We start from the raw sequence: 26,726 nt of genomic DNA, 5'->3' as shown, positions 1-26,726 counted from the left end.
GAATATCAAAACCTGTTGAGCTGGTCAGATTCCCCCCAGAGACTCTGTTTTCAGTGACAGCAGGGATAAGTGATCGCGCCATTCCTTCAGTATCGTTCAAACTGTTGGCTTTATCAGTCACGTGTCCAACCATTGTTCAGTGCTGCCATCACCACTTCTAGTGTCTGCAGATAAGTCATCTGTGAATGAAGGAAACTCACTCTGTGTGTGTGTGTGTGTGTGTGTGTGTGTGTGTGTGTGTGTGTGTGTGTAGATATGTCATTCCTATTCCACTTCTCCCATTAACTGCACATCTCTGAGTTTGTATACTACAAACAACCCCCTTCTTGGTGCTCATTTCACAGCCAGGAGACTGGCCACTCCACCTTACCATTTCTCAGTAAGGGTGCACACACACACACACACACACACACACACACACACACACACACACACACACACACACACACACACACACACACACACAGAGAAAACAGGGAATCTGCATGCATGTGATGTGTACAGGGAAAGGATAAATTGGTTAGTATTATCCAAAAACTTCATGACCACACAGGTCCAGTCCAAACTTCTTGAAACCTGCTTGCAACAGCAAATGTAGTGTGGGAAGAGAAAAGTTTGGTGGGTTCAAAGAATAGCGGGTTTCGACTCAGGCTGAATGCAGAAATAGTCTTTATTGAAACACAGAAAGTGGATTGCAAGAGGGTTAACACATGCAAGTATTCTCAATCACATAATACTGTGCAACCAGTCATATCAAGAGGGTTAACACATGCAAGTATTCTCAATCACATAACACTGTGCAACCAGTCATATCTCCCAACCGATACAACAACTACTTGCACTCTCCAAGCACAGTACAACCAAGTCCCATAGGATTTAACACTACCAATAGTAGTAAAAGCTATACAATCTTACCACAACCAAGGATTATAACTACCATTCCTTGTCTCACATGGGCACACCACAGATACTATCTACAACTTCAACAGTATACAATAGCCTGATCCCTATGTGGTGCACACCATCTAGCGACTCCTCCAGCATTTTCCACAGCAAATTTGTCTCAGGGCTGAAGAGCAAAAAATAAAGAGCTACTACATGTGGTTGACTTTATAGTGCTGTAGGCTGGAGGGTCTGGCCCAGGTAATCACTAAGTGATTAAAGAGGATCATAGTCAGGTGTGTACTAATGGGTAGTGTTACGAGCCCAGAGGACCCCAAAACCCAGCAGCAATAGATATTCAACGCAACAAATAGTTACTTAAACAAAAGTTGTTTTTAATTATCTTTAAACATGAAAACAGAATCAAACTTTAACTTATCACTATTAACTTAACTCATCTAACTTAACCCCTTTCTAATTCTAAGCGCACGTGTATGTAATGTTTGTGCAAATTTAAGAAAAGTTCTTTGGTTCACAGTTCAATCTCACTTCTCATTCTTCCAAGTTCTCTGGTTGCAGGCAATTCTTATACTGAGCACAGGAGTTAACATGTATAAAGTTCACCAAGCTTTGGTGTTTGAAGGGTAAATGGTTACCACTCAGGAAGGTTCTTGTAGATTTGCAGAGAGAGATGTGTAGTTCCAGGATTTCTACAACTGAGGAACCACCATTAGTCACCTCAATGTCTTGTTGTTGAAACTTGCCCCATCAGGGTTCTCCAGATGATAACCTCTTTCTTTCAGGCTACCCCCACAGAATTCCTTTCTGTTCTGCTTATTCCAATCAGACAGATAGCACTTTCAGCCATCCGCCACTCTGGATCTTCTGTTTCAGTTCCAACAAGCTTCTCCTGGCTTGTTACAGCTTTCTGTGTCACACACAGTCCAAGATTCCCTTCTGTCTGTCTGTCTGTCTGTCTGTCTGTCTGTCTGTCTGTCTGTCTGTCTGTCTCTCTCTCTGAGATTCAATCTGCCAGGCAGCATGTCCTTCTCTCTCTCACTTGCAAAACCCCTCATCTACTCCAGCAAACAATAGGAGTTCATCTTTTGGTCCTGTTGTTTTAGGTAAACAATAACCTCTCAATTACTTTGCAGAGTGGTCAAAAGCCTTGCAAAAAGGTCCAAAACAGACAACCTGGCTCATAGTTCCTCTTCAAAGTACTGTGGATATGAATTCTCCAATATTTCAAATAAGATCTGTTTTAAAGTGTGTGTCTGTAACCTACTCTCATTTTGCCAATTTATCTCCCAAAAACATTCCCAAATATTCCATCACATTAGGCAGAGTCCAACCTTGATTGGCAGGTGATGTGACTTCTGACTAGATTCCAGAAGGAGAGGTCACTTGACCTTCCACAAACCACATTCCCACCAGGTTCCAGATGGAGAGGCCACATGACCCTCCACAATCCATGCTTCAGAAGCCAAAATTGTGTACTTCTAGATTCAGGAAAATTTCCATACCCGGAGCTATCAGGCTCTTGAACCTCCACATATCACCTGAACCACAACATTACTACAAGACCATCAAAGGTCTGTCTGTACCACCGACAGGACACTGTTTCATATGACTACCCAACCTCCTCTGCAAGACCTGCTGAGTTCTGATGCATGATCAATTACACAAAGACTGAAGTTGCTGAGACTGAAGACTTTTATTTACAAGAGATGGACAACATCCCTGTGTTGGTCGCTCACACTGACCCGGACTTGAACTAAGGGCAGGCTTGTGGCATGACAGCCTTTATGGGGAAGAAAGGGGAAGGAGTCAGAGCCAGCCAATGACAGCAGGGTCAACCAGGAAAGGTCATGACATTTACATATGGTAAATATATAGAATAATGGTTTCACCACAGGTTCCTCTGTCATTTTTGTGTTTTAACTCTACCCGACTGTGAATATTTATTATTTATTTATTTTCTCTTTATTATCTTTTTCTCTTCAAAGCATCTTAATCATACTGAATTGTTTGTTTGTGTGTTTTACATAACTGCAAAGCTGCAGCAATTTCATTGCATCACTATATTGTACTTAAGACAATACTCTCATTCAGTCTCTCTGCCTCTTTCTCGTCAATGCTGTCTAATAAGCTGAGTACTAAAATTTTCCATCTCTTTTGAATTTCTTTGATCACATGCTAATAATATTAACACACTTCATACACAAGACCTAGAAAGTTTGATCCTCATATGTTTCACCACAATCCAGAGATAAGCCCTGCTGTCACCATCTGACTGTGTTCAAAGCCCATTTTGACTTCATTTGTTGCTATCTACTGGTTTGACTTCACACTCACAGTTGCCCGTTGCGTGAATTTTTATGTTAAATTTAACTTCACAGTAACAGCTGAAAATAAATTAATGCTGAAATATCTCCTGCGGCAAATAGTCAGGAATCTCAAAGTTAAGGCAAACAATATCATCAACATTAATATTGAACCTAACACCAAGGCAACATCTCCAGAGATATCACTGGCATTAATGACACCAACCAAAAGAAATGACCTTCATCTCTTGCAGCCAAAAAAAAAACAAGTATATATGGGAATGAGGTCTGTTTGTTATTTTGTGAATATGTTCATAAAATCAGAAAGAAGTTTCATGGCAGCTTGTCAATGCCACCTGAACCTAATGCTTATGAGCATCTGTCCGTTTTTCCCCTTGCTCTTATTTCAGCCAACATGATTTGGCTTGGCAAGCCAGCTCCTCATTGCAGTGACAGCAGTTTCTTGGCATTGACAGAGGTGCTAACCCTTCAACAGGACCTACACCTGGTGCAAAACACTACTTGTATATTTATCAATGTCACAAGCTAAAGACTGGCCCCAAGGAAGTTTTGAAATTACAGTGATAATGTTAGTGACAGCACAATTGTGAATGAAGTTCCTCAGTCTCCTCCCACTGCCATTTCAGCAGATGCCTGGAGCCACCCATGACAGATTCTGATAGTTCAAAACTTCACTGTGGCACCTGGATAGAGTGTTTGGAGTAATGGAGACAAATTCCACCGCTAAAGATTTCTTTGACAGATTGTCCTTACAATGCATGCTGGTGCATACCAATATAAAGAGTTTTTTTGCTCAAGATTCAAAAGGTTGACAGGAATGGTCAGGGTTAGTGAATGACTACCCCACTGACTGCCACACTGGCCTCAGACTCTGCTTGAAATGCTATGACCCAATTGCTCACTAATTAGCAATCCATATCAGGAATTAAATCTGACATTTGTATGTCCCCACCTTAAACCCACATCTTGCAGTCTGCACACACTGCCAGCATTCAAATTCAAGTTTATTATCATCTGTCTGTACATATACTGCTAGACAAAACAGTGCTTCTTGGGACCATAATGTACACAAATACACACTCACAATACACAGTGCATAATAACACTGGCCAACAATTAAAAAAAAAGGTTTGCTTCCATAAAAAAAAACAGGGATTCTAATAGACAACTTGTTGAGTACAAAGATAATTTCAGATTTGCTGTATCACATAGGAAATTGGAGAAACCTTAAATTATATTTAAGTTTTGGCCTATGAGCCCATGCCACCCAATTACACCTGAATGATCTACATCTCCAGTACGTTTTTGAATGGTGGGAGGAAATTAGAGCACCTTGTAAAACCCACGCAGACACGGGGAGAATGTACAGACTCCTTACAGACAGTGCGGGATTCGAATTCCGGTCCTGATCACTGGTGCTGTAAAGGCATTGTGCTAACTGCTATGCCAACTGTGCCAGTTAATGCCTACAGGATGATTCTTCATGCTTTGAGAGACCTGCCAGAAAGCATACATGTAAAGTCAAGGAGCATGGGAAGTCCAACATCTACCTAACATGGGTTTTTTTGTAGCATGTAGAATCCATTATTTCCAGCATGAAAATAGTAATCAGTTTCATGATTCTGAAATGGGGAGTCACAGATTCCATTGGTGTCATCCTTGATGGGTGTTTCAGCAGTGGACTGTCTCCTGCTTTCATGTTTGTCATGAGGCTGCCCTGGATATGTGTGTGCCAGTGACCCTGTGAAGCATGAACCTATTCTCTCTATTTAGTGCCACCCTGTGTGATCCCACCAGTGGCCTTGTTGTTGGCCATCAACCAGACAGCTCAGGCAGTAACCATTCCAGATGGCTGCTGTCTGACATTAAACCTTTTGGCCAAGGGCGGTGGAATCATCTTCCAAAGCCCTTCTTCACTTAAGATCACTAGTTTTCTGCAACAGGGCAATTAATAACTTATGTAAAGGGAGTTTGTTCATTAAATTGCACTTTGATCAATGGTGACTGTGTACTTGGCAATGCTAAGGCCATGCTCCAAGTACATGTATGCTCATTCTCTTTTCTACCTCCTGTTTCATTTTCCTCCTGCTCTTCCATTTTTCTGATCTAGCCCTACTTCTCACTCCTTTTTTTCTTTCTCTCTTGTCTTTCTTTGTCTCTTAACCACAGCCCATTTAATTCACCAGCTTCCTCCATCTTTCTCTTTCTATCTCCTTACCCCATCCTCTATCCTCTCCACTTTCTCACAATACTTCTGGAGCTTGCTGTAAAGCAGAAGATATTTTGTTGCGTGCAGCAAAATTCTCCAAAGGAATGCATTGATGTTTTATCTGGATTTGTTGTTGTGATTGCCTCTTGAATATTGGTGAATAAATATTCCAATGTGCTGAGTATGGTCATATGCACTCTGTGACACGATTGTGAATGTATATGGACTGGATGCATAGCAACACAAGTCACCTTGCTGTATCGGGAAGCTTTCAATACTCATGAATCCAAATATTCTTAATAGAGTCTACTCTATTGCAAGAGAGAATATGGAAACATTCCTTCCTGGATCAAAGATTGGCCAAGATCACCCTTCAAGTGAAATAATTACTGATTGTCAAATCTTGTAGTTAGCTTGGATCCAGCAGGGAAAGAGCTGGAAAGGAAAACATGATAGCCATAAGCAAAGCTGCTGTGGTGATGTTCTCTGCCAGTAGTCTCAGCTACATTATACCCAATCAATACCAATGTGAAGTCTTGTCATGTGTTACTCCTTGTTGAGGTGCCTATGAAAGGATTTCTCCATCTAGTTCTTTGGCAGTAATAGGGGTGACATCAGTCCTTGTGGACCTCATAAACTGGCAGAAATTCCAAAAGCACAAAATAATACCTTATCACTACACAATTTCTCACAGACTACCAGCAACTATCAATAGACCAGATCTGCAGTTGGGCTTTCTGATCTATATGATGTATTCTCCCTGCATTGAATTCCCATTCAATAGTCCAGACATCATATCAGTGTTGGGCAGAGAATAATACTTCAGTACACTCAGACATACTTCCAGAGTGTAAAAGGACAGTATACTTCCAGTGTTTTAAACCGTCCCAAAATGGCAACAGGTGTGACATCTGCATGTGATATTCGAACCAATTCAACCACTCCAGGTGATATTCAGTAGAATTTTGACACCCTTATAATGGAAATATTTTTTTCCTGGAGCAAGTACAGCTAAGCTTATCGATTTATTTTAGGAGTCATAGAGCTTTACAGCCAGGAAATGTGGCCTTTGACTAAGTTGTCTATCCAAGCTAGTCCCATTTGCCTGTGTTTGGCCATATCCCTTGTACAGTGAAAGTCCAAAATCTAGATGTCAGAAATCCAGACCACCCAAGAAGCTGGACTTTTTGAAAACTCTTAGCTTTTACGTGCATATCTGTGTCTGAGTGTGCACATGTAAGTGCCACAGGTACACAGCAGAAATAAGTGACCACATGGAAGATGCTGAAATGTAAGAAAAAAGATATTTATTTGTTTATTTTGTACTTTGTATTTTATATGAAAAATGTTTCATTAATAAACTGTCAAAATTTATTTGTTTATTCTCCTTATCTGGACCAACCCCCAATCCCTAGCCAGTCTGGATTTTAGGACTTTTACTGTATTAGTGATCCTGTTTAAAGTGGTCATAATTTCCAATTTAAATAAAAACAGATTTATTACTAAAGCAGGAAGCAATCAAAACATTGGAAACGTCACACTGTGTCTTGAACTGACACGGCTGGAAATGTTTTGCTTGCATAATTTTCTCAGACTAATCAATAAAGGGAAAGATTTAGAGGCAATGAAATCTAGTGTGTAATGGAGTATTGCAATATTTGTGCCTCTTCATAATGGCGCTGAATTTTGTGATGGTTCTGAAGCACTAAACATGACATAGAAGTTGAGTGCAACAAACAAAAGTATTGAAAAACTCAGCAGCTTCATGCAGCATCCATAGGACATAAAGGGTTTTGGGTCTGGAGCTTTCACCAAGGTATAAGCATAAACAGGCAGGTGCCTAAAGAAAAAGGTGGGGAAAGGTGCAAGGGATGGCAGGAGAGGAGAGAAGGTAGGAAGGGGCAAGGGAGGAGTACAGGCCAACAGATAAGAGGTCATAGATGGATACAGATGGGAGGGTAGATGATTAAAAAAAGCTGAGAAGATTGAGCAATGCAATCTCTTGCAGAAGTGTAAAGGCAAGCTTCTGCTCGCAGAACTGATAAGGCCCATGAGCATCCAGTCCAAATGTTTCTTGGTGACTTCATGTCCATTATATAATCAGCATGATCTGCATCCTATTTTCTGATGTACTGGTCCTGAAAAATACATTTTGCAGCCTCCTATTGGATGAGAGCAGCTGTAGATACAATAGGAGTCGATGTGACTCTGTGTGTTATGGTGTCCAGATTAGTCAGGCATGCCTCTACCACAGAGAGCCAGTGAGGGAATATCATTATCATTATCTTTTGGATTCATTTGTCTTAACTTGGGAATAGGAGCTTCAGTACATTCTAACCAACAGCCAGGCTAATCATGGGATGTAGGCACCAGAAAATTGGCATGGAGAACATGAGCTATTTGGCTTTCCTCTTCTTCAAAACACATGAAAAGAAAACCTTTTGTTGCCAGTTATTGTGCCAAAGAGAAATATTTAAAATGGAGCAATTGGTACAAAAGTTTATAATAATTCAAGTGCCAGGGCAAAAAGGAGGAACACAGCCTTAAAAATGTCCCAGAGTGCAGATCTGGAATGATTACTTCTTGAAACTCTTAGGACAACCTACACCACTATATATAGCACCCATCATATATGATTGGGAATCTTGCAATGAGACCAGGATCTTTGGAGATATGTGCAGAATATTCTGTACTGCATTGCAATGATTCAGACAAACACTACCTCTTCTCATTATCGTTGATCTTGGTAAAATATAAATGCCAAGGAATTATATTTCACCCACTTTTAAAAAAAAATTAAAAAAAATTTCACATTATGAACCATACTGACCAAAATACATACAAACATTTCCCTCTTGAATATACACAGTGTCATTTTCTCCCCTTTCCCCCCCTCCCTTCCCTCCCTCCTTCACCCCCTCTCCCCACCCACTAAACGTTCAACATATATGATACATTAAACCCATTAAACAATGTCATCACACGATGAAAATAAACAAGAAATTTGTGTTATATACTTTTACATACTGGATCAGTTCATTTCGTCTTCTTCTCCTTCTGTCGTTTTAGGTGGTGGAGGTCCGCGATAGGACTTCTCTGTTGTGTTCCATGTACGGTTCCCAAATTTGTTTGAATACTGTGATGTTATGTCTTAAATTATATGTTATTTTTTCCAATGGAATATATATTTGATGCATCAATCATATGCCATTGGAATGAATTAAATTTTTTGAAAGACTTTGTGTGGTGCTTTGCAGAATGAATAAGTCTAAACGGAGCCTTGTGTGCCTCTTGCTAAGAACTGCATGAAGATTTCAGAACTGACCCACCTCTCCTGTTGCACTGAAAATGGCTGGAAAATCTCTTCTTGCCAACTGCAGAGCAATTGTATAAAAGGGTCCCATCGAGATAATAGAAAACTCAGGTGTGTGCAGATATAGAGCTCTTCTCCATGGTTGGATACACACCTTTCCATGGTCTGTCCCAATCAAATTCTATGTAGTGAATGGATTCATGCCACTTGGAGGCTGTTCAAGGAGCAAGCGATTGCAGTGTGCACATGGGATATCTTTTGTATTATAGAAGGCAGCCAGTGAAGGGAAAAGCAGTGATACATTTTCTATCACCATGAGCGCTGAAAACTGGGGGAACAGATGCACTGATGTTATAGTGCAGACTCTTCAGTGTCACATTGCTGGCCCCTGTGCACTGTGCTCTTAGATATATAGGGATAATGAGACACAGGACAGAAATAGTCCCTTATCATAAACAACCCTGACAACACAAAAGATCTGTCTGTACTATTGAAATATCAATTTATTTTCTCTTGTATTAACTGTAAATGTGAATTGTTATGAGCACAAAGGACCCCAAAACCCAGCAGCAATAGATATTCCCCAAGACAAGTTGTTACTTAAACAAAAGTTGATTTTAATTATCTTTAAACATGAAAACAGAATGAAACTTTAACTTATCTCTATTAACTTAACTAACCCAAATTAACCCCCTTCTAATTCTAAGCGCATGTGTATGATGTGTGTGTAAATTTAAGAAAAGTTCTTTGGTTCAACTTCAATCTCCCATTTTTAAATTCTCTGGTTGTAGGCAATTCTTATACTGTGCATAGAATTTAACATGTATAAAGTTCACCAGGCTTTGGTGCTCAAAAGGTAAATGTTTACCACTCAGGAAAGTTCTCATAGGGTTTGCAGAAAGAGATTTGTTGTTCCAAGATTTCTACAACTGAGGTACCACCATTGGTCACCTCAATGTCTTGCTGATGAAACTTGCCCCATCAGGGTTCTCCAGATGATAACCTCTTTCTTTCAGGCTAACACAGAGTTCCTTTCTGTTCCACTTATTCCAAGAGAAACATCAGACAGATAGCCATTCGCCATTCTGGAGTTTTCTGTTTCAATTCCAACAAGCTTCCTGCTTGCTTCAGCTGTGACTGTTCAGTCTTTCAGTGTCACACACACATTGGCTGAGAGAACTTCTTTCACCTCTCTCTCTCTCTCTCTCTCTCTCTCTCTCTCTCTCTCTCGCTCTCTCTCTCTCTCTCTCTCTCTCACACACACACACACACACACACACACACACACACACACACACTTGCAACCCCCCCCCCCCCACCTTCCCCAGCAAACAATAGGAGTTAGTCTTTTGCTTTCATCTGTTGTCTTAGGTAAACAAACTTCTCAGGAGTTACCTTTCTGTGCACTTTGCAGAAAGGTCAGAAACCTTGTAAAAATGTTCAACATGGATGACCTGACTCCAGTCAATTCATTTGATGACATCATTTCAATTAGCAGCTACTTGCGAAATGTGCATAACATTCTCCATAATTTCTGTAAAGTTCACTGAATATGAATTCTTCAGGATTTGAAATAAGATCTGTTTTAAAATGTGTATAAGTATGTAACTTATTCTAATTTTACCAATTTCTCCCAATTTTTATCTACATTACAGAATATTTATCATCTATCCATATTATATACAGTAAATTATCTCTTACCATAGATTAATTTAATGTAGACTCCATTTTTGAGGTGTGTTTTTAGTTGTAGCATGTAAGAACTTTGGTACATACATATATTGCAGTTATGTGTATGACAATGAATTCATCATTTGGCCAAATATGGTTCATGTCCCTATTTATGTTTTATTTGAGGCCCTTCCTGTGATACCCCATCAAAAGCCATTGAGATAATTTTCTATTCTCTTCTTCATATGCTTGTTCAGTCACCCTTTAAATGCATTGATATCATTAATGTCAGCTGTGGTGCAGCAAGTTCCACATTCTCACAACATTTGAGGCAAAAATGAAAGTTTCAAATGAGATTCTCTTTTAATGATGACCTCCAGTTATGCTTGTCCGTACAATTGGAAACATTTTCCTTATTACCACAAATAAAAAACTTACATCAGTGTACATCCATATTAGGTCTCTTCCCCTAACCCTCCCCCAACTTTTGTTTCTCAGGGGAAAATAAACCCAGGTGGTTTATCCTTTACTGCAATCCTATTAACATTTTTCTTCACCCTCTAACCTCATTTTATCCCTGTTACGACCATCAAAACTGTGTGATGTACCTAATAACCGACCAATCTGAGTTTTTGAAGACTTTGCTGCCTTTCAGTGTGATCTATCTCAAAAGAAACATCGTGCTTTTTTGCTTTCTGCTTCAAGGCTATACAAGCGATGGCAAAACTTTTAGCGACTGTTAGACAGTCCAGTACATCACAGGTAAATCTCTCCCCATCATGGTGAATATCTACAGGGAACACTGCCTTTGGAGCGCAGCAGCAATCATCAAGGATCCACACCTCCCAGAACATGGTCTGTCATCTCTGTTGCCATCACAAAAGAGGTATAGGTGCTAAAAACTTGAACCACCAGATTCAGGAAAAGTTGCTGCCCCTCCACCTTCAGATTCCTCAACAACAAATTGAATCAGATTCACTTAAGGACTCTTAATTGCACATTATTTATTACTGAATATTTATATTCTAAATTCTGTATTGAAGTTTGTTTACATTTCTTTATCTTGTCTACATTTCTCTCTATTGAAAACATTTTTTCTTAAATATAGTTTTTTTTGCACTACCAATAAATAAAAACTCTGCCTTGTCTGTAGGAAAAAGAATCTTCGGGTTGTATGGAATGTCATGTATGTACTCTGACAATAAATCTAAACTTTGAACTTGAACTTCGAATTTTGCATTAAGATTGATCCTGTAGTTCCTATAGTCCAAATAGACTTCCAGTTTCCTTCATAATAATTGACCTCTGAACCCCAGTCTTCTCAACAAATCTACTACCTCACATTCATCTGTGTTGAATCTTATTTGTCTATATTTTTTGCACATTCTGCAATTTTAATCTTGTGTAATTTGTGTCAATCCTCTCTCTCCTCATTGGCAATTCCTCCCACTAACCCCATACCCTGTAATTTGGAATTTCTGGCAAATTTAGAATGCGTTTAGCTCCAGACTTTAAATGTAAATTGTGAGCAACAGGTGGTTTTGGAACCAATTCAGTGGAAAATAACTTCCACTGTCAAAAACGACCTGTTATTTCATCTCCGCTTTCAGTCATGAAGCCATGTACTCTACTAAACTATTCTGCTTCTTATGGCTTGGCCGCATTCTTTGAATTTAGTCTTTAGTATGTTAGGAGTACGCTTTTCAAGGCATTTAAAAAAAAACCTCAATAAATGCCATTTCCCACATTATCACTATCTATTCTCTTTGTTACCTCCTGAAAACATTAAATAAGTTTGGTCAAGAAGTATTTTCTCATTTTAATCAATGCTGACTATCTCTCTCTCAAGCTATCCATCCCAAAGGATGATGATGATTCCTTTTAGTCAGTTTGTAGGGTTTGATATGAGGATACCCCTCTCCTCAGAAAGGAACCGTGTGTGAATGGATTTTAGATGAGTAAGGGGTTGCACAGGTCCATACCTACCCTCTCAGCATCCCTTTCTGGATCCAGCAGCATGGCGAGGTCCAAGACGGCTTGGGGAAGTACTGTTGCAGTAAATGGCCAGACTAAGCTTCGAGGCAAGGGATGCACTTCATGGGCTTCATGGCACATGTTTGCTAGATGGGTGTTGACCCTACAAGATGGTTCATCTGCCCTTTTACAGGTCTTGTCTCTCATCCTGCAGTGGGTCTAGCCACCCTCCGCATCAGGCAAGCCTGGTGGGGGAGCCAGTTTAGTCACCGACCACCCGACCATGCATCAGGTCAGACGAGTGACCTGACCCGACTCTAGTTCTCATCTTAAGGGATTGCTTATTATAACTTATACTTGGGATTCCATTCCTTTTTCTACGATTGATGCTGAGTTAATTGGTGGAAACTTCCCATGACATTTCCTATCAACCTAAAAATATAATGTTCACATTAGCTGTCTGTTAGCATTCTGGCATTATATCTTTTTCTCTTTTTCTTTGGCTTGGCTTCGCAGATGAAGATTTATGGAGGGGTAATGTCCAAGTCAGCTGCAGGCTCGTTTGTGGCTGACAAGTCCGATGCGGGACAGCAGACACGGTTGCAGCGGTTGCAAGGGAAAATTGGTTGGTTGGGGTTGGATGTTGGGTTTTTCCTCCTTTGTCTTTGGTCAGTGAGGTGGGCTCTGCGGTCTTCTTCAAAGGAGGTTGCTGCCCGCCGAACTGTGAGGCGCCAAGATGCACGGTTTGAGGCGATATCAGCCCACTGGCGGTGGTCAATGTGGCAGGCACCAAGAGCTTTCTTTAGACAGTCCTTGTACCTCTTCTTTGGTGCACCTCTGTCTCGGTGACCAGTGGAGAGCTCGCCATAAAACACGATCTTGGGAAGGCGATGGTCCTCCATTCTGGAGACATGACCTGCCCAGCGCAGTTTGATCTTCAGCAGCGTGGATTCGATGCTGTCGGCCTCTGCCATCTCGAGTACTTCAATGTTGGAGATGAAGTCGCTCCAATGAATGTTGAGGATGGAGCGGAGACAATGCTGGTGGAAGCGTTCTAGGAGCCGTAGATGATGCCGGTAGAGGACCCATGATTCGGAGCCGAACAGGAGTGTGGGTATGATAATGGCTCTGTATATGCTAATCTTTGTGAGGTTTTTCAGTTGGTTGTTTCTCCAGACTCTTTTGTGTAGTCTTCCAAAGGCGCTATTTGCCTTGGCGAGTCTGTTGTCTATCTCGTTGTCGATCCTTGCATCAGACGAAATGATGCAGCCATTTCTTTTTCTAATGTATTATTAAATGTATGCAGCAATTCCTTTGCAACATTTTCTTTGGATTTTTAAAATAATGTATGGTTTGCCATCCATCTGGATCAGGGATTTTATCCTTTTTTAACATATAACATTTTCTGTATTTCTTCTTTAATGCAGCAATTTCATTACCGATCTCATGTTTACTTATTTATCTCCTGGGCAGAAAAGTCACCTGTATGCTTTCAGCAAAGTTTAACATTTGAATTGAAAACTCCTGTTTATGTCAGTAAGGGATGTGATGTGCAACGTGTGCTGTCCCCAGATGTACTAGGTTACACTGGGAAGACAGACTGTGGTGAGATTAATTGCACAGAAGTGCTCTGTCAATTTCCTGAACTTGATTCCTGGCATGACCGATAAAAGGAAATTTAGTTTTTATCCACAATTTGTACGTGAAAAATGTGCATAATGCATCTAACTGCAATGTGCAAAGTAGGTGAACTGCAGTAACAATTCCCTTCAGGACTAGGGATGTAGCCTATGAAAGACCTTACTGGTAATCTGTTCAGCTTTCAGTATCTTTCCATTAAGTAAAGGTTTGACAAACTGTTCAAAACCCAGAGCTCAAGGTCTCCCCTAATTTATTAAAGTAAATTTGCCTAATTTAGACTCCTGAAAATGGTGGACATATTGACAAAATTCAAGCAAGTAAACCTCTGGTATTCTTGACAGGCAGGCTTGCCAACTAACTGCTCTAATCATCCTGGCACAGGGTCAGGCCGGCCCTACACTAGACATAAACAATGATGAGGACAAGTGATAGCTAGATTCGATTAACTTCAGCCAACAGGAATAGTATTTCTTTACTAAGCAGTGGATGCAGGTAGAGATCTCAATCTCTGACCTTTATTGATTTGCTCTGTCTGCTTGTTAAGGCAAAGCTGTTCAGCTTTCCTGCAAAAGGTTCAGTTTCCCCAGGAGATATTCATTTCAGAGGTCACTAAAACAGGTGCCTATTTTCTGAGGTGGTTTTAAACAGTTTTAAACTGTTTTCTGAGATATTTTTAAACAACCACAAAGCCAGTGGTGGTTTTTCCAGCTTTCCAAGTTTAATTTCCATGTTTGTCACAGCACTTTACACCTTGGCACCAAAAGAAGGTGCACCCTGGAACCATTTCTCTGGGGTGCTTGACTCCACATTTGAAAAGTAATTTGTATTTGCCCAGGCCACTAATGGCATTGTAATGAAAGCATGTCAGTGCCTCTACTTCCTAAGGAGTTTGTGGAGGTTTGGTATGAACCCTGGCAAATTTCTACAGATGTGTGGTGGATAGTGTGCTGACTATCTGCCTCACCATCTGTCATAGGGACACCAATATCCCTGAGCAGAAAGCCCTGAAAAAGATAGTGGACTCAGCTTAGGACATTACACGCAAAATCCTTCCCATCATTGAGAACATCTACATGGAACGCTGCCATCAGAGAGCAGCAGCAATCATCAAGGATCCACACCACCCAACGCACGATCTGTTCTTCCTGCTGCCATCAGGGAACAGGTATAAATAGGTGTCAAAAGATTTGCATCACCAGGTTCATGAACAGATGCTACCCCTCCACCATCACACTCCTCAACAACAAACTAGTTTAAGGACTTTTTGTGCTTTATTGATTTTTTTTCTCTCTGTATTGCACAGTGATTTTCTTACATTTCTTTATTTGTTTACATGTATATGTATATATTTTGAGCGCAGTTTGATTGGACCAGCACTAAGTGTTAATTCTGCCCCACCTCCAGGAAAAAAATAACCTCAGGGTTATATGTGATGTCATGTATTTACTCTGACAATAAATCTGAACTTTGAAATTTATAATGATGGTAATGGGCCTTATCCCACCTGCTTGCCCACTGAGGTTTTCCCATGGTTGCTTTATCCTTCGTAGCTTCAAAAATAATTTTTCTCGATGTGAAGTCCATGCACTGTATCCTGAGCCCTCACTCTTGAATTGCCTCTCAGCCTTTACTGAGTCTCTGTGAAGTCATTTCAGCCAGAGCTGATTGTTAATTAAGACATGGTATCTGGACCAAAAGCAAGAACATTGGTGAGAGCAGGCAATTCTGTATATGGTTATATGGTTATATGGAGACATTTTAATTTAGAGGAGAACACACATTGTGCAGCTCTGGACAAAGTATATGTAGCCAAATGGTGTCCCAATAGAAGTAAAATAATTACATTTGACTTTTAATTAACTTATTACTGACTTATCAACTTATGGGTTCACACTGAGCATCTTCAAGCGCTTGTGATTTCCTTTTTAAAAGCCCATGCTCTTTAAGTAACAATGTACAATATTCCTATTTAAAAAGCTTGCACTAACAAGGTCTTTAGATTCCACCTCCAGGTAACCGCCAGAGTAACCGCATTTAGAGTCATATGACAGAATATTATTATTGAGTAAGGGGCTTAACCCTTTGAAACCTTTCAAGCTTATTGTACCTACACAGCGTGCAATATCAGAGAGAGTCAAATGATTGTGAGGACACCTGCAAGTGGAGATGGGAGGGTTTTAGTGATTGAAAGGAAATTTAAGAGTGAGGTAATGGAAAATAGTTCAAATGTAAAATGACTCCAGTTGGAACATAAAAGAGGGTTTGTGATTTTGTAGGTGATTTACTCACCTCTGAACAGTATGTCGATAGAAAATTAATGTAATAGGCAACGTGAGGATTTAAACAAAGTGATATTTGGATGGTTCCATCAATAATGGAGCCAAGGTCTGCAATTACTTCTGCCAAAGCGACCATGTTGTTTTTGACTCCCTGAGAATGGAGGGAAATTTTTGTTTTGAGTCTGGAAGGCTGACTTGGTTTAATAAAAGAACATGGCACTGGCAAAATCAGCATTCATGGGAGAAGATAAGTGCTGAAATTAAATTAGCTGCCTGATAGCTGTGAGAGGAAAAAAAACAGTATTAATTGAAAGGGTTGCAAGCAGAATGATTTAAAATACACATAATACTAGATGTACCTGGAATTGCTTATTGACATGAATCTTGGTATTCAAGACCAAACAATGTGCTTTGAGCTGCAAATGCAGTAAAAATAGACCAATGCTCATCTGGCGTACAATGTGTGGAAGAGTGTGGACTTATTTATCAGGAAGTAGAATCAAAAGGCAAATTGTTATCTAAATAGGGAGAGAATGCAAGTGAGTAAAGTACAGAGGGATCCATTTTTAAAATTTATTGTATCTTTTTAATTCAATTAAATACACTGTACTAGTTGTTTTTTAGTGGTTTGGTTGGCTTTTTTTAAACATACCTATTCAGCTGCAGCAAGGGAGCATGTTGGTACATTGTAAAATCTATCTAACAATGAACAGATGATCATTATCATTCGAGATCCTAGGGCATGAATCACGCAAAACTGGCAAGCTGGTTGGACAAGTTGTTAAGGTGGTCAATGGCATTTTGGTCTCCATTGTAAAAGGGTTGGTGTTTAAAAATAGGCAGTTTTTGTTTGAATTGTATTTCAAGTTGATGAGGTCTCTCCTGGAAAATCACATGCAGTTTTGGGCTCCCTACCAAAAAAAGGAAAGAGTAACATTGCAGGTTGATCGACAGGTCTAGGTCTTTGTATAAGAGGGTAGTTCCAGCAAAAGAATATATAATTCGATCAAATGATTTTCATCTTTCCCTCCTGTCCTTCTACTAATGTCCGATTACGGCCTTTCGCCACTTGTCCTCTGCTCCTCCCCCTGCTCTTTCTTCCAGTCTTTTTATTCAGGGCACCTGCCTGCTTTTTTAATGTGCATATGTAACATGATATCTAATGAGTGATATGTTATTTATGATAATTGTTTCTGAGGTAATTTAACCATGTAAATAACCAGCTCCACCATCCAAACCAATGTACACTGCAAGGTTTATGGAATGAATGACAAATAAACGTGACGTGACTTGACTTCTCATACCCTGAAGAAGGGCTTAGGCCCAAAACGTTGGTTATATATCTTTACCTTCTATGGACTCTGCGAGACCTGCTGAGTTCCTCCAGCATTTTTATGCTTTTACTGCTAAATAGTTTGACCCTGTATTTCTCAGTGATTAGAAGAGGGAGGGGATGTGGTGGTACAGGATTGGCATGATGCAAACACATATATCCTCACGGACATTGACAAAGTAGCTTGTGGGAGGGTTTTAGTAATGGGAGAGCCTCGAACAGTAAGATAAGGGACTGATTATTTAAATCTGAGGTGTGCAGAAATTTCTTTTTGCTGAGGGTGGTAAATCTCTGGATTTCTTAACCCTAGCGAGTGATGGAAGTTAGATACTTCAAAGAATTAAAAGTGGAGGTGGATAAGTATTTGATGGTTTCAGGGATAGAAGGGTATGAGAAGCATGGGAGAGGTGAGAATATATCAATCGTGATTGTATTTGATGTGGGCAAGCTTGAAGGGTTTGACAGCCTACCCCTGCTCTTACTTTGTCATGATCTTGTCTTCTTGTGTATACAAGTGGCTTACAAGAGCTTAATCTCTGAACGGTCAGCAAAGTGCAATCACCCATAATAATTTAAAGAACCTGAAAGCATGAGTTTGCAGGTAACCTCACTGCAGTTCTTACTCTGGCCAGAAGGGACAGACAAGGTGTAACATATCATGAGAGTACAGTATTGGATCGGCGAATGCAGAGAGGGGTATCGGTAACCAGAGGACATAGGTTTAAGGTGAGGGGAGAAAGATTGAACAGGAACCTAAGGGGTAACAAATTTACACAGGGGGTAGTGGCTGCATTAAATGCTGATGGAGGAGGTGGTTGAGTGAAAAAAAAAAACCCATTGCAACATTTAAGGAAAAAATTGGATGTATGGGATGGGTTTAGAGGGATATGGGCCAGGTGCAGGCCAGTGGGACTAGTGTGGATGGGACATAGTGGCTGGCATGGCCAAGTTGGGCAGAAAACTCTGTTTCCTCGGTGTATGACTACAAGTCTAATAGCAAAAAAATGCCTGTTTTTTATATCCTGATGATCAAGGAGCTGGCCAACGATTAGATTAATGGCTTTCCTTTTCTTTCTCACATCAGATTAATAATATTTTTATCCAAACTTTGTTACCAAGGGTGACTTCCGTGGTCCAATACATACACCAAGGAATGTCTGCCAGTGTTAAAAAGAAGTATTAATTAGAATTGGTACAGAAACATGATGATGAGAACCTCTTAATGGGTTTTTGGAAGAAGTCACCTGTCTGATGTATGAAGTGGCCTGGGTGAGGAGTGAAGCAAAAGCATTCCCACCAATTACATCATGGGAAAAATTCTCCTCATGAAGGATGAGGAAGTTTCAGCAATTGATGCAGTGGGAAAATGGAGTAAAAATTGTCCATGCGGACAGCTGCGAGAAGTGGTTGGCTGGTGATTTCCACAGGGCAGGTTAGGAGTTACGTTCTGACAATTATGTTGCGCGGCATGTACATGGGCAGACCAGAATGTTAGGTAAAAGCGCAGGAGAGGAGGAAGACAAGATCTTCAGCATTGGGTTTTCACCAGTTCATTACACAGAGCAGAAATGTGCTCCATCTTTGAGTGAAAAAACTATTTCTGCAAGGGTTAGGATCAAGTACTGAAACTGGCAAGTTAATCCAAAAAATTAATAAAATAAAATGAAAAAAAAAGCAAGCTCTCTCCAAAACTTACAATGCCCTTCAACATGCCTGGAATTACATCATCAATAGAGGGATTTCCTTCCATTCCTCTGGACAAATGGGAATTGACACTATAGGAAAAATCCAAGGCAGAATAGTTTTTTTGGAATATTTCATTTTAATTTTTCCAAGACACATATAGAACATTATTGCATACATCATACATGTGCCGTGAAGTGCAGAAATGGCATCCCTTGCATCAAACCTTGGTCTGGCCATTCACTGCAACAGACCTTTGCATGCCGATGGATCCAGGAGGGGATGTTGGGAGGGTGGGTCTACACCAGTGCAACTCCTACTCACCCAAATCCATTCACACATACGCTATCCCTTTCTGAGGAGTGGGGTATCCTCATATCAAACCCCACCTTCTGACTGAAAGGAACCAGCATCATCCTATGGGATAGATAGCCAGAAACAGACGATGCCGCTTTAGTTGCCCATTCAGAACCAGCTCTTCAGCGCTTGACATCCTGCTTTGCGGAAACTGCCAAAGTGTTTGGCCTGGAAGTCAGCCTGAAGAAAACTGAGGTCCTCCATCAGCCAGCTCCCCACCATGACTACCACCCCCCCCACATCTCCATCGGGCACACAAAACTCAAAACGGTCAACCAGTTTACCTATCTCGGCTGCACCATATCATCAGATGCAAGGATCGACAATGAGATAGACAACAGACTCGCCAAGCAAATAGCGCCTTTGGAAGACTACACAAAAGAGTCTGGAAAAACAACCAACTGAAAAACCTCACAAAGATAAGCGTATACAGAGCCGTTGTCATACCCACACTCCTGTTCGGCTCCGAATCATGGGTCCTCTACCGGCATCACCTACGGCTCCTAGAACGCTTCCACCAGAGTTGTCTCCGCTCCATCCTCAACATCCATTGGAGCGCTTTCATCCCGAAGTACTCGAGATGGCAGAGGTCGACAGCATCGAGTCCACGCTGCTGAAGATCCAGCTGCGCTGGGTGGGTCACGTCTCCAGAATGGAGGACCATCGCCTTCCCAAGATCGTGTTATATGGCGAGCTCTCCACTGGCCTCCATGACAGAGGTGCACCAAAGAAAAGATACAAGGACTGCCTAAAGAAATCTCTTGGTGCCTGCCACATTGACCACCGCCAGTGGGCTGATATCGCCTCAAACCGTGCATCTTGGCGCCTCACAGTTTGGCGGGCAGCAACCTCCTTTGAAGAAGACTGCAGAGCCCACCTCACTGACAAAAGGCAAAGGAGGAAAAACCCAACACCCAATCCCAACCAACCATTTTTCCCCTGCAGCCGCTGCAACCGTGTCTGCCTGTCCCGCATCGGACTTGTCAGCCACAAACGAGCCTGCAGCTGACGTGGACTTTTACCCCCTCCATAAATCTTCGTCCGCGAAGCCAAGCCAAAGAGAAAAAAAACATCATATAAATAGTATTTTAAATTATAAAGTCTCTTAAAGATTGCCAAATCTCATCCTCCCCCCCCCATAACTGCTAACATTAAAAAAAAACAATTGTCCAACAAAGAAGGGATGTTTGAGCATGCCTTCATTAATTAGTCCATATCTTTTTTAAGTATTTTATTTATAATTTTAAATCATATAACATTAATTAGTCCATATCTTGATCTTCAGGAATTCAACGCCATTAACCTAACTATATTATTTAAACCTTTTGGGGAAGTTAATTATATCCTTAGGGAGTGCGACTTATATCTTGTCATCTCCTGGCTACTGCTAGACCAATTCTCATGAACTGTATTTGATATTTTGATAATTTCGTGCCAATAACCATAAGTGCTCAATAAATACTGTTCTAGTTCCAATGGAAAATCCATTTCTACAATTTTTGTCAGAATTTCTGCCAAGTCATACCAAAAGTATCTTACTTTCACGCATAGCCAGGTTGAATGTTCCAGCTTCGATACCACACCTAGAGCATGAGTCTGGAATTTCAGCTATAAACTGTGTAATTTTTTGCTGTGTAGGTATAATTGGTGCATAAAATTACATTTTATCAATCTATATCTGACATTAATAAATGATGTCATATTATCAGAGCACAGTTTTAACTAACATTTTTCTTGAATCCTTTCCCTTCCCCCCCCCCCCCCCCCCATCCCTGAGTCCGTCTCCTTTCCCTCGATTTGTGCAAGCCCGGTTTCGGGCTATTGCTCTGCAATCGGAAATGCATTTACCTGTGATCCCCTTTGGAAGAGGAGCCCTCACATCACTACACATTGGCAGGGCCAGGGCTGGTCCCAAACTATCTCTTAAAAAAAGATCTTAATTGAAGATAGCAGAAGAAAGTTCTATTTGGCCAATCATATCTATTTTGCAGCTGTTCAAATGGCAGAAATTGTCTTTGTTCATAACAATTCTCAATACATTTGATCCCTTTACGGTGCCAAGTGTCCATGATTTTATTTCCTAATGTCATTGGTATTAACTCATTTTGATACAAGGGTGTTTTTGAAGATAACCCCACTCTACATGTATTAATTTGTTGCTGTGTCCAAATTGTGTGTTTTTGAATGGGGGTTATCTGTCCTTTCCGTCAATAACTTAATATTCCATTTGTAAATTAAATCTTCTGCTATCTTCTCACCTGTCATGTGTAGACCAATTTGAGCTGAATCAAGAATATCCCCTCATGGCAAAATAGTTTCCGTAAGATTCAAGTTGACACTTTGAGTTCTGTATTTGCCACCTGATGCTGATAGAAAATAAAGAGAACCTCAAATTTAAAGATTTATAATTAAGCCATAACATAGATATTGATATGGCAACCTTCTGCTCCATTACTTGAAGCAAGAGATATTTCCAGATATAGAGAAGGTGTAATGAGCACAAAGCATATTAAAGTTGATATTCTACTCCTGCAGGACCGTGAGAATAACATGATTAAAGTAATGTGCTGTCGGCTGCAATGGGCACAGGCAAGGCTGCCAATTATAATCCTCCTGAATAATCAGCCTTAAACCCAATGACATGAAAACCATATTTTCTAAATTAGGTAACCCGCTCCTGCATCTCATTCCGGTGTTTCCATCTCCTCTGCCCATTCCTGTTCTTACTTTTCTCTCTAACCCTCCCTGGCCATCTCAGTGGTCTCTCCCTTGACCTCTTTCTCCCACTTTCTGGCCTTTCACCTCTTTGGCTTTTTCTTTATTTTCCCCCCTTGATGCACTTGACATCACCCCTTCCAATTTTAGTCTCAACGAAGAGCCCCAACCTGGAATGCTGGCGGGCCATGTCTGCCCAGGATGTTGTGAAACGTGAAAGACTGCAAATGCTGTAGTTGTAGTAAAACACAAAAATACTGGAGGAACTCAGCCAGTTTCATAACATCCATAGGAGGTAAAGATATATATTACTGACATTTTGGGCCTGAACCCATCTGCCTGCTTTTTGGACTTACCTTGAAGAAGATCTTAGGCCTGAAATCTCAGTAATATATCTTTATCTCATACAGATGATGCGTAACTGGCTGAGTCCCTGTAGTTTTACTACCCAGGATGCTGCCTGATCCATTGAGTTTCTCCAGATTATCACTGTTTATTGCTGATTATGGTCCGGGTTTATGAATAGATTCGGCATGTCACCAGAGATTCTTGTAAACTTCTGCAGGAGTACTGTGGAGAGTATTCTGACCGGTTGCATCACAACCTGCTGTGGAGGCACCAACTCTCAAGTCCTGAATAAAGTGGAGAGGTTTGTTAACTCAGCCTGCAACATCACAGGCATCAGACTTTACTCCATCGAGGACATCAACACAAGGAGATGTCTTAAGAAAGCAGCCTCTATCCTCAAATACCTCCACTACCCAGAGGGCACCCTATATGCTACCATCAGGAGAAAAGGAACTGGAGCCTAAAGGCGAGCACTCAGCGGCACAAGGACAGCTTCTTCCCCATTGCCATCAGATTCTTGAATAATCGATAATTTTAAGAACTAAAAACACTGTCTTACTTCTCGTGCATTATTATTAATATTATATATATTTTCTTTTTGTGATGTAGTAAGATGGTATAAAATGAATGTACAAGTATGACCCTGTGGCAATACACCAAATTTCATGACTTGTTCATGACAATCATTCAAATTCTGGTTCTATTTCTGATAGATCAACTCTGCTGGAGGGAGATCAACTGGATGAGTGGGATAGATTGGAAAAAGGCATTTGGATTGCTTACAATCCAATAACATCTATAAAAGCTCCTGGAAGAATTTGAAGATATGTTTAAGGATTCACACTGGGGCTTCGAAGAATATGTGAAACCAAAAGCAAACTGATCTCTTGTAATACCAGACTTGTATGATATGCATTAAACTCTCTGGCAGGATAGGAGCTAAACAACTTCGATGCACAGAGGATATTCGTGAAAGTGTTTGGGTGACAATCATGGAGTAAGTGTGTTAGGCAGACAGAATGGCCTGACTCTGCAGAGGTGATTAAATGATATTTAATAAAGTTTCAAATATCAAGCAATATTTTCTACAGAAACCTCAAGATCCTGTACAGCAAATTGGCAAGGTGATAGATTTTAGAATATTACAGAAATCAAGGGATATGTGTTTCACACATGAAAGCGACACAGAGGTAAAAGACTTGAATTTGCAGAGCCAACATGAGAGACTGAATGGCCTTCTCCTGCTCATTTTTCTTGTGCAAATGAAGAATGCCGACTATTTAACAAATCAATGGCTACAAGGGATTAGACTAGTATACAGCAGGATGGGTAAAATCACCACTGCAAAGTTATTTTAGATGATACAGATCAGATCTTGCAGGAGGCCTGGGAAGCTTATGCAGGCAGGAAGAAGCTTATTGCAGTTGCCACAGGGAAGGAAAACCTTCCAGGAATGGAACATTGAGCACAGAGTAGTGTAGGCTCATCTTGTCTGCACCAACAATGATGCCAATCAATCTAATCCCATCCGTTTTCACATTGAATTGATTTTTTAAATTAAATTGAGTACTGAGAAACAGTATAAAATGTTATTTTGTATGCTATCCAGGCAAGTCAACCTATAGTTAAGGACAATAGATAGTGTATGAAACAAAAGTGCTGATACAAAAAACAAAGTTCTGTTAAAACAGCTAAATTAAAAATTAAAAAAAAACATGTTTACAACATGGTAAAAGCTGATTCCGGCTATTAAATCCCATGCCAGGCAATTCCATCCAATTAAACTATCAACTTGTATCTTTTTGGAGGGCAGTATTGTTTTACCTGCACCATGCACTGAGGAAGAAACGTTCTTTGCTGTTGAATGTGGAGTGAGTGTCAGAGTGATAAAATCGGGGGCATTAGGGAACCCACAGGGTGGCACAAACTGCCCTTCGAGAACTCACTTAGCGGGGGAGGAGTGGAGCAAGTGCCATACCTGCTGTGATGCAGTCTGCAACTCCACAGTGATGCGTGTGGGGGGAGGCATATAAACTCATTTTGGGGGGAGTTGCATGGCCAGCAAATGCAGAGGATCATGTGAAATCCCTGCCTGGAATCTTGTGGTTTGCGGAAGATCACGTGACCTCCCTGTCTGGAACCTAGTTGAAAGTTGCATCACCTGCCAATCAAGGTTGGACTCCAGGCACCCATTAGTGCACACCTTACCATTGGCTCATTTTAATGACATAGTGTCATCATTGACCAGTAGCCTAGCTCAGAGCCATATAAATTCCAACACATGTGACAGTTCAGTCTCTCTGTCTCTTGGTTCAGGCCATGAACATTGCTCCATGCCTGGCCTGTGGACATTGCAGGAGGAGTTGTGAGTAAAGTGTGCACTAGATTTAGTTGAGCTGTAATACTGCATTAGATCAGAGCTTGCAGAGAGATGCACCACAATTAATACAGGGAATTGGGAGTCTGTATGGAAGTCCCAGTCTGTGAGTGTGTACAAGTGCAGGAGAATGTAGTAGGGTCAGCAGCCACTGGTATTGGTGACCCTTGCACCTGATGAGCCTGTTTACACCATTATAGTTTTTGTCTCTTACTGTGTAGATTATAAGATAGCTGGCCACTGGTTTTGGTGTCCAACCTGGATCCGAAGTGAATGCCTGTTTAACTATTAACTATAATGGACTTTTACCCCCTCCATAAATCTTCGTCCGCGAAGCCAAGCCAAAGAAAAGAATGAGAGTGATTAAGTATCGTTTGATGTCTTTCCCTGTTTGATTCACGTGTGTACAATAAAGTTATCTTTGATTGTAAAACTCCCTCTGTGAACCCACCAAACTACTTCCCAACACAACACTTGTATCCAGAGGTATGTATTTTTTGACTTGGGATGAGATGGGGAGAAGAGCATGTGAATGGGATGAGATGCATCCTTTAATATATTGGCTGCTTTTCAAAGGCAGTGGAAGTGGGAATGGAGTTGGTGGATGAGAGGTTTGTTTGTGTGATGGTCTTAATCGCTTTCTGCAGCTTCTTGGACAGAGAGTTTCTGTTCTAAACAGTGTTACAGCTGGACAGAATATTTTACATGGTGCATTTTTAAAACCCAGTAAAAACCATTGGCAACATGCTGAATTTCTTCAAGCTTTTAAGGAAGTAAAGGTGTTGAAGTGCTTTTCTGTCTGTAGTTGGATGTGATTGGACCAGGACAGAATGTTGATGATATTTACACTAAAATACCTAACCCTCTCACCATCTCCATCTCAGCACTGTTGATGCAGACCAGTGTAGTCCATGCTGCTTGCTAAAGTCAGTGACAAGCTCCTTTGTGTTGTTCCATTGAGGGAGACACTGTTGTCCTTACACTATGCCACTAGACTCTTATCTCCCTCCTGATTTCCATCTTTTCATTTTTTTTTGAGATCTGGCCTAAAACAGAAATGAGATATACCAACTTGTGGTTGGAACTTGAGCAGTTACTGGTCATGCTGTCATGAATGTATAAGGAGTATAGTAAGAGGTAATACACAGCCTGACAGGGCATTGTTACTAAAAATTATTGTGGAAGTGGTGTTGTCAATAATTCTCACTGATTGTGGTCTGCAGGTTAGGAAGTTGGGCATCCGATCGTTGAGGGATTGTTGAGACCTAGGTCCAGGAATTTGGAGATAAATTAGTTTGGGACTCTGGCATTGAAGGCAGAACTCTATTCAATAAATAGGAATCTGACATATGTGTCCTTATTACCCAGGTGTACAAGGGCAAAGTGTTGGGCCAGGGATATGCATCTTCCATGGACTTGTGCTCTCCATCCTCTGCCTGTTCATGTACCCATCTAAATGCCTATTAAATGTCTTTAATCTATCTGTTTCCACCACTTCCCTTGACAGAACATTTTGATCAACTACCACTCTCCATTCAAAGTTTTGCTTCCCAATCTCCTTCACACTTTTCCCCATCTTATCTAAAGTATGTTTTCTCA

The 26,726-nt window shown here is 40.7% G+C and overlaps 1 long non-coding RNA gene across 1 annotated transcript in view; it reads left to right on the top strand.

The window, feature by feature from the left end:
• LOC138760087 (uncharacterized) overlaps positions 1–23,786 on the top strand; it is a 64,431-nt gene extending 40,645 nt beyond the window's left edge. Inside the window, exon 3 of the long non-coding RNA XR_011355391.1 lies at positions 23,464–23,786. This is a non-coding gene — a long non-coding RNA (uncharacterized lncRNA). The remainder of the gene's footprint in view (positions 1–23,463) is intronic.
• The last annotated feature ends 2,940 nt before the right edge of the window (positions 23,787–26,726 follow it).

The sequence above is a fragment of the Narcine bancroftii genome, chromosome 4 (assembly GCF_036971445.1).
Source record: "Narcine bancroftii isolate sNarBan1 chromosome 4, sNarBan1.hap1, whole genome shotgun sequence".
NCBI lineage: Eukaryota > Metazoa > Chordata > Chondrichthyes > Torpediniformes > Narcinidae > Narcine > Narcine bancroftii.
The sequence above is the reverse complement of the archived record's forward strand: the minus strand, read 5'-3'. Positions and strand labels throughout refer to the sequence as shown.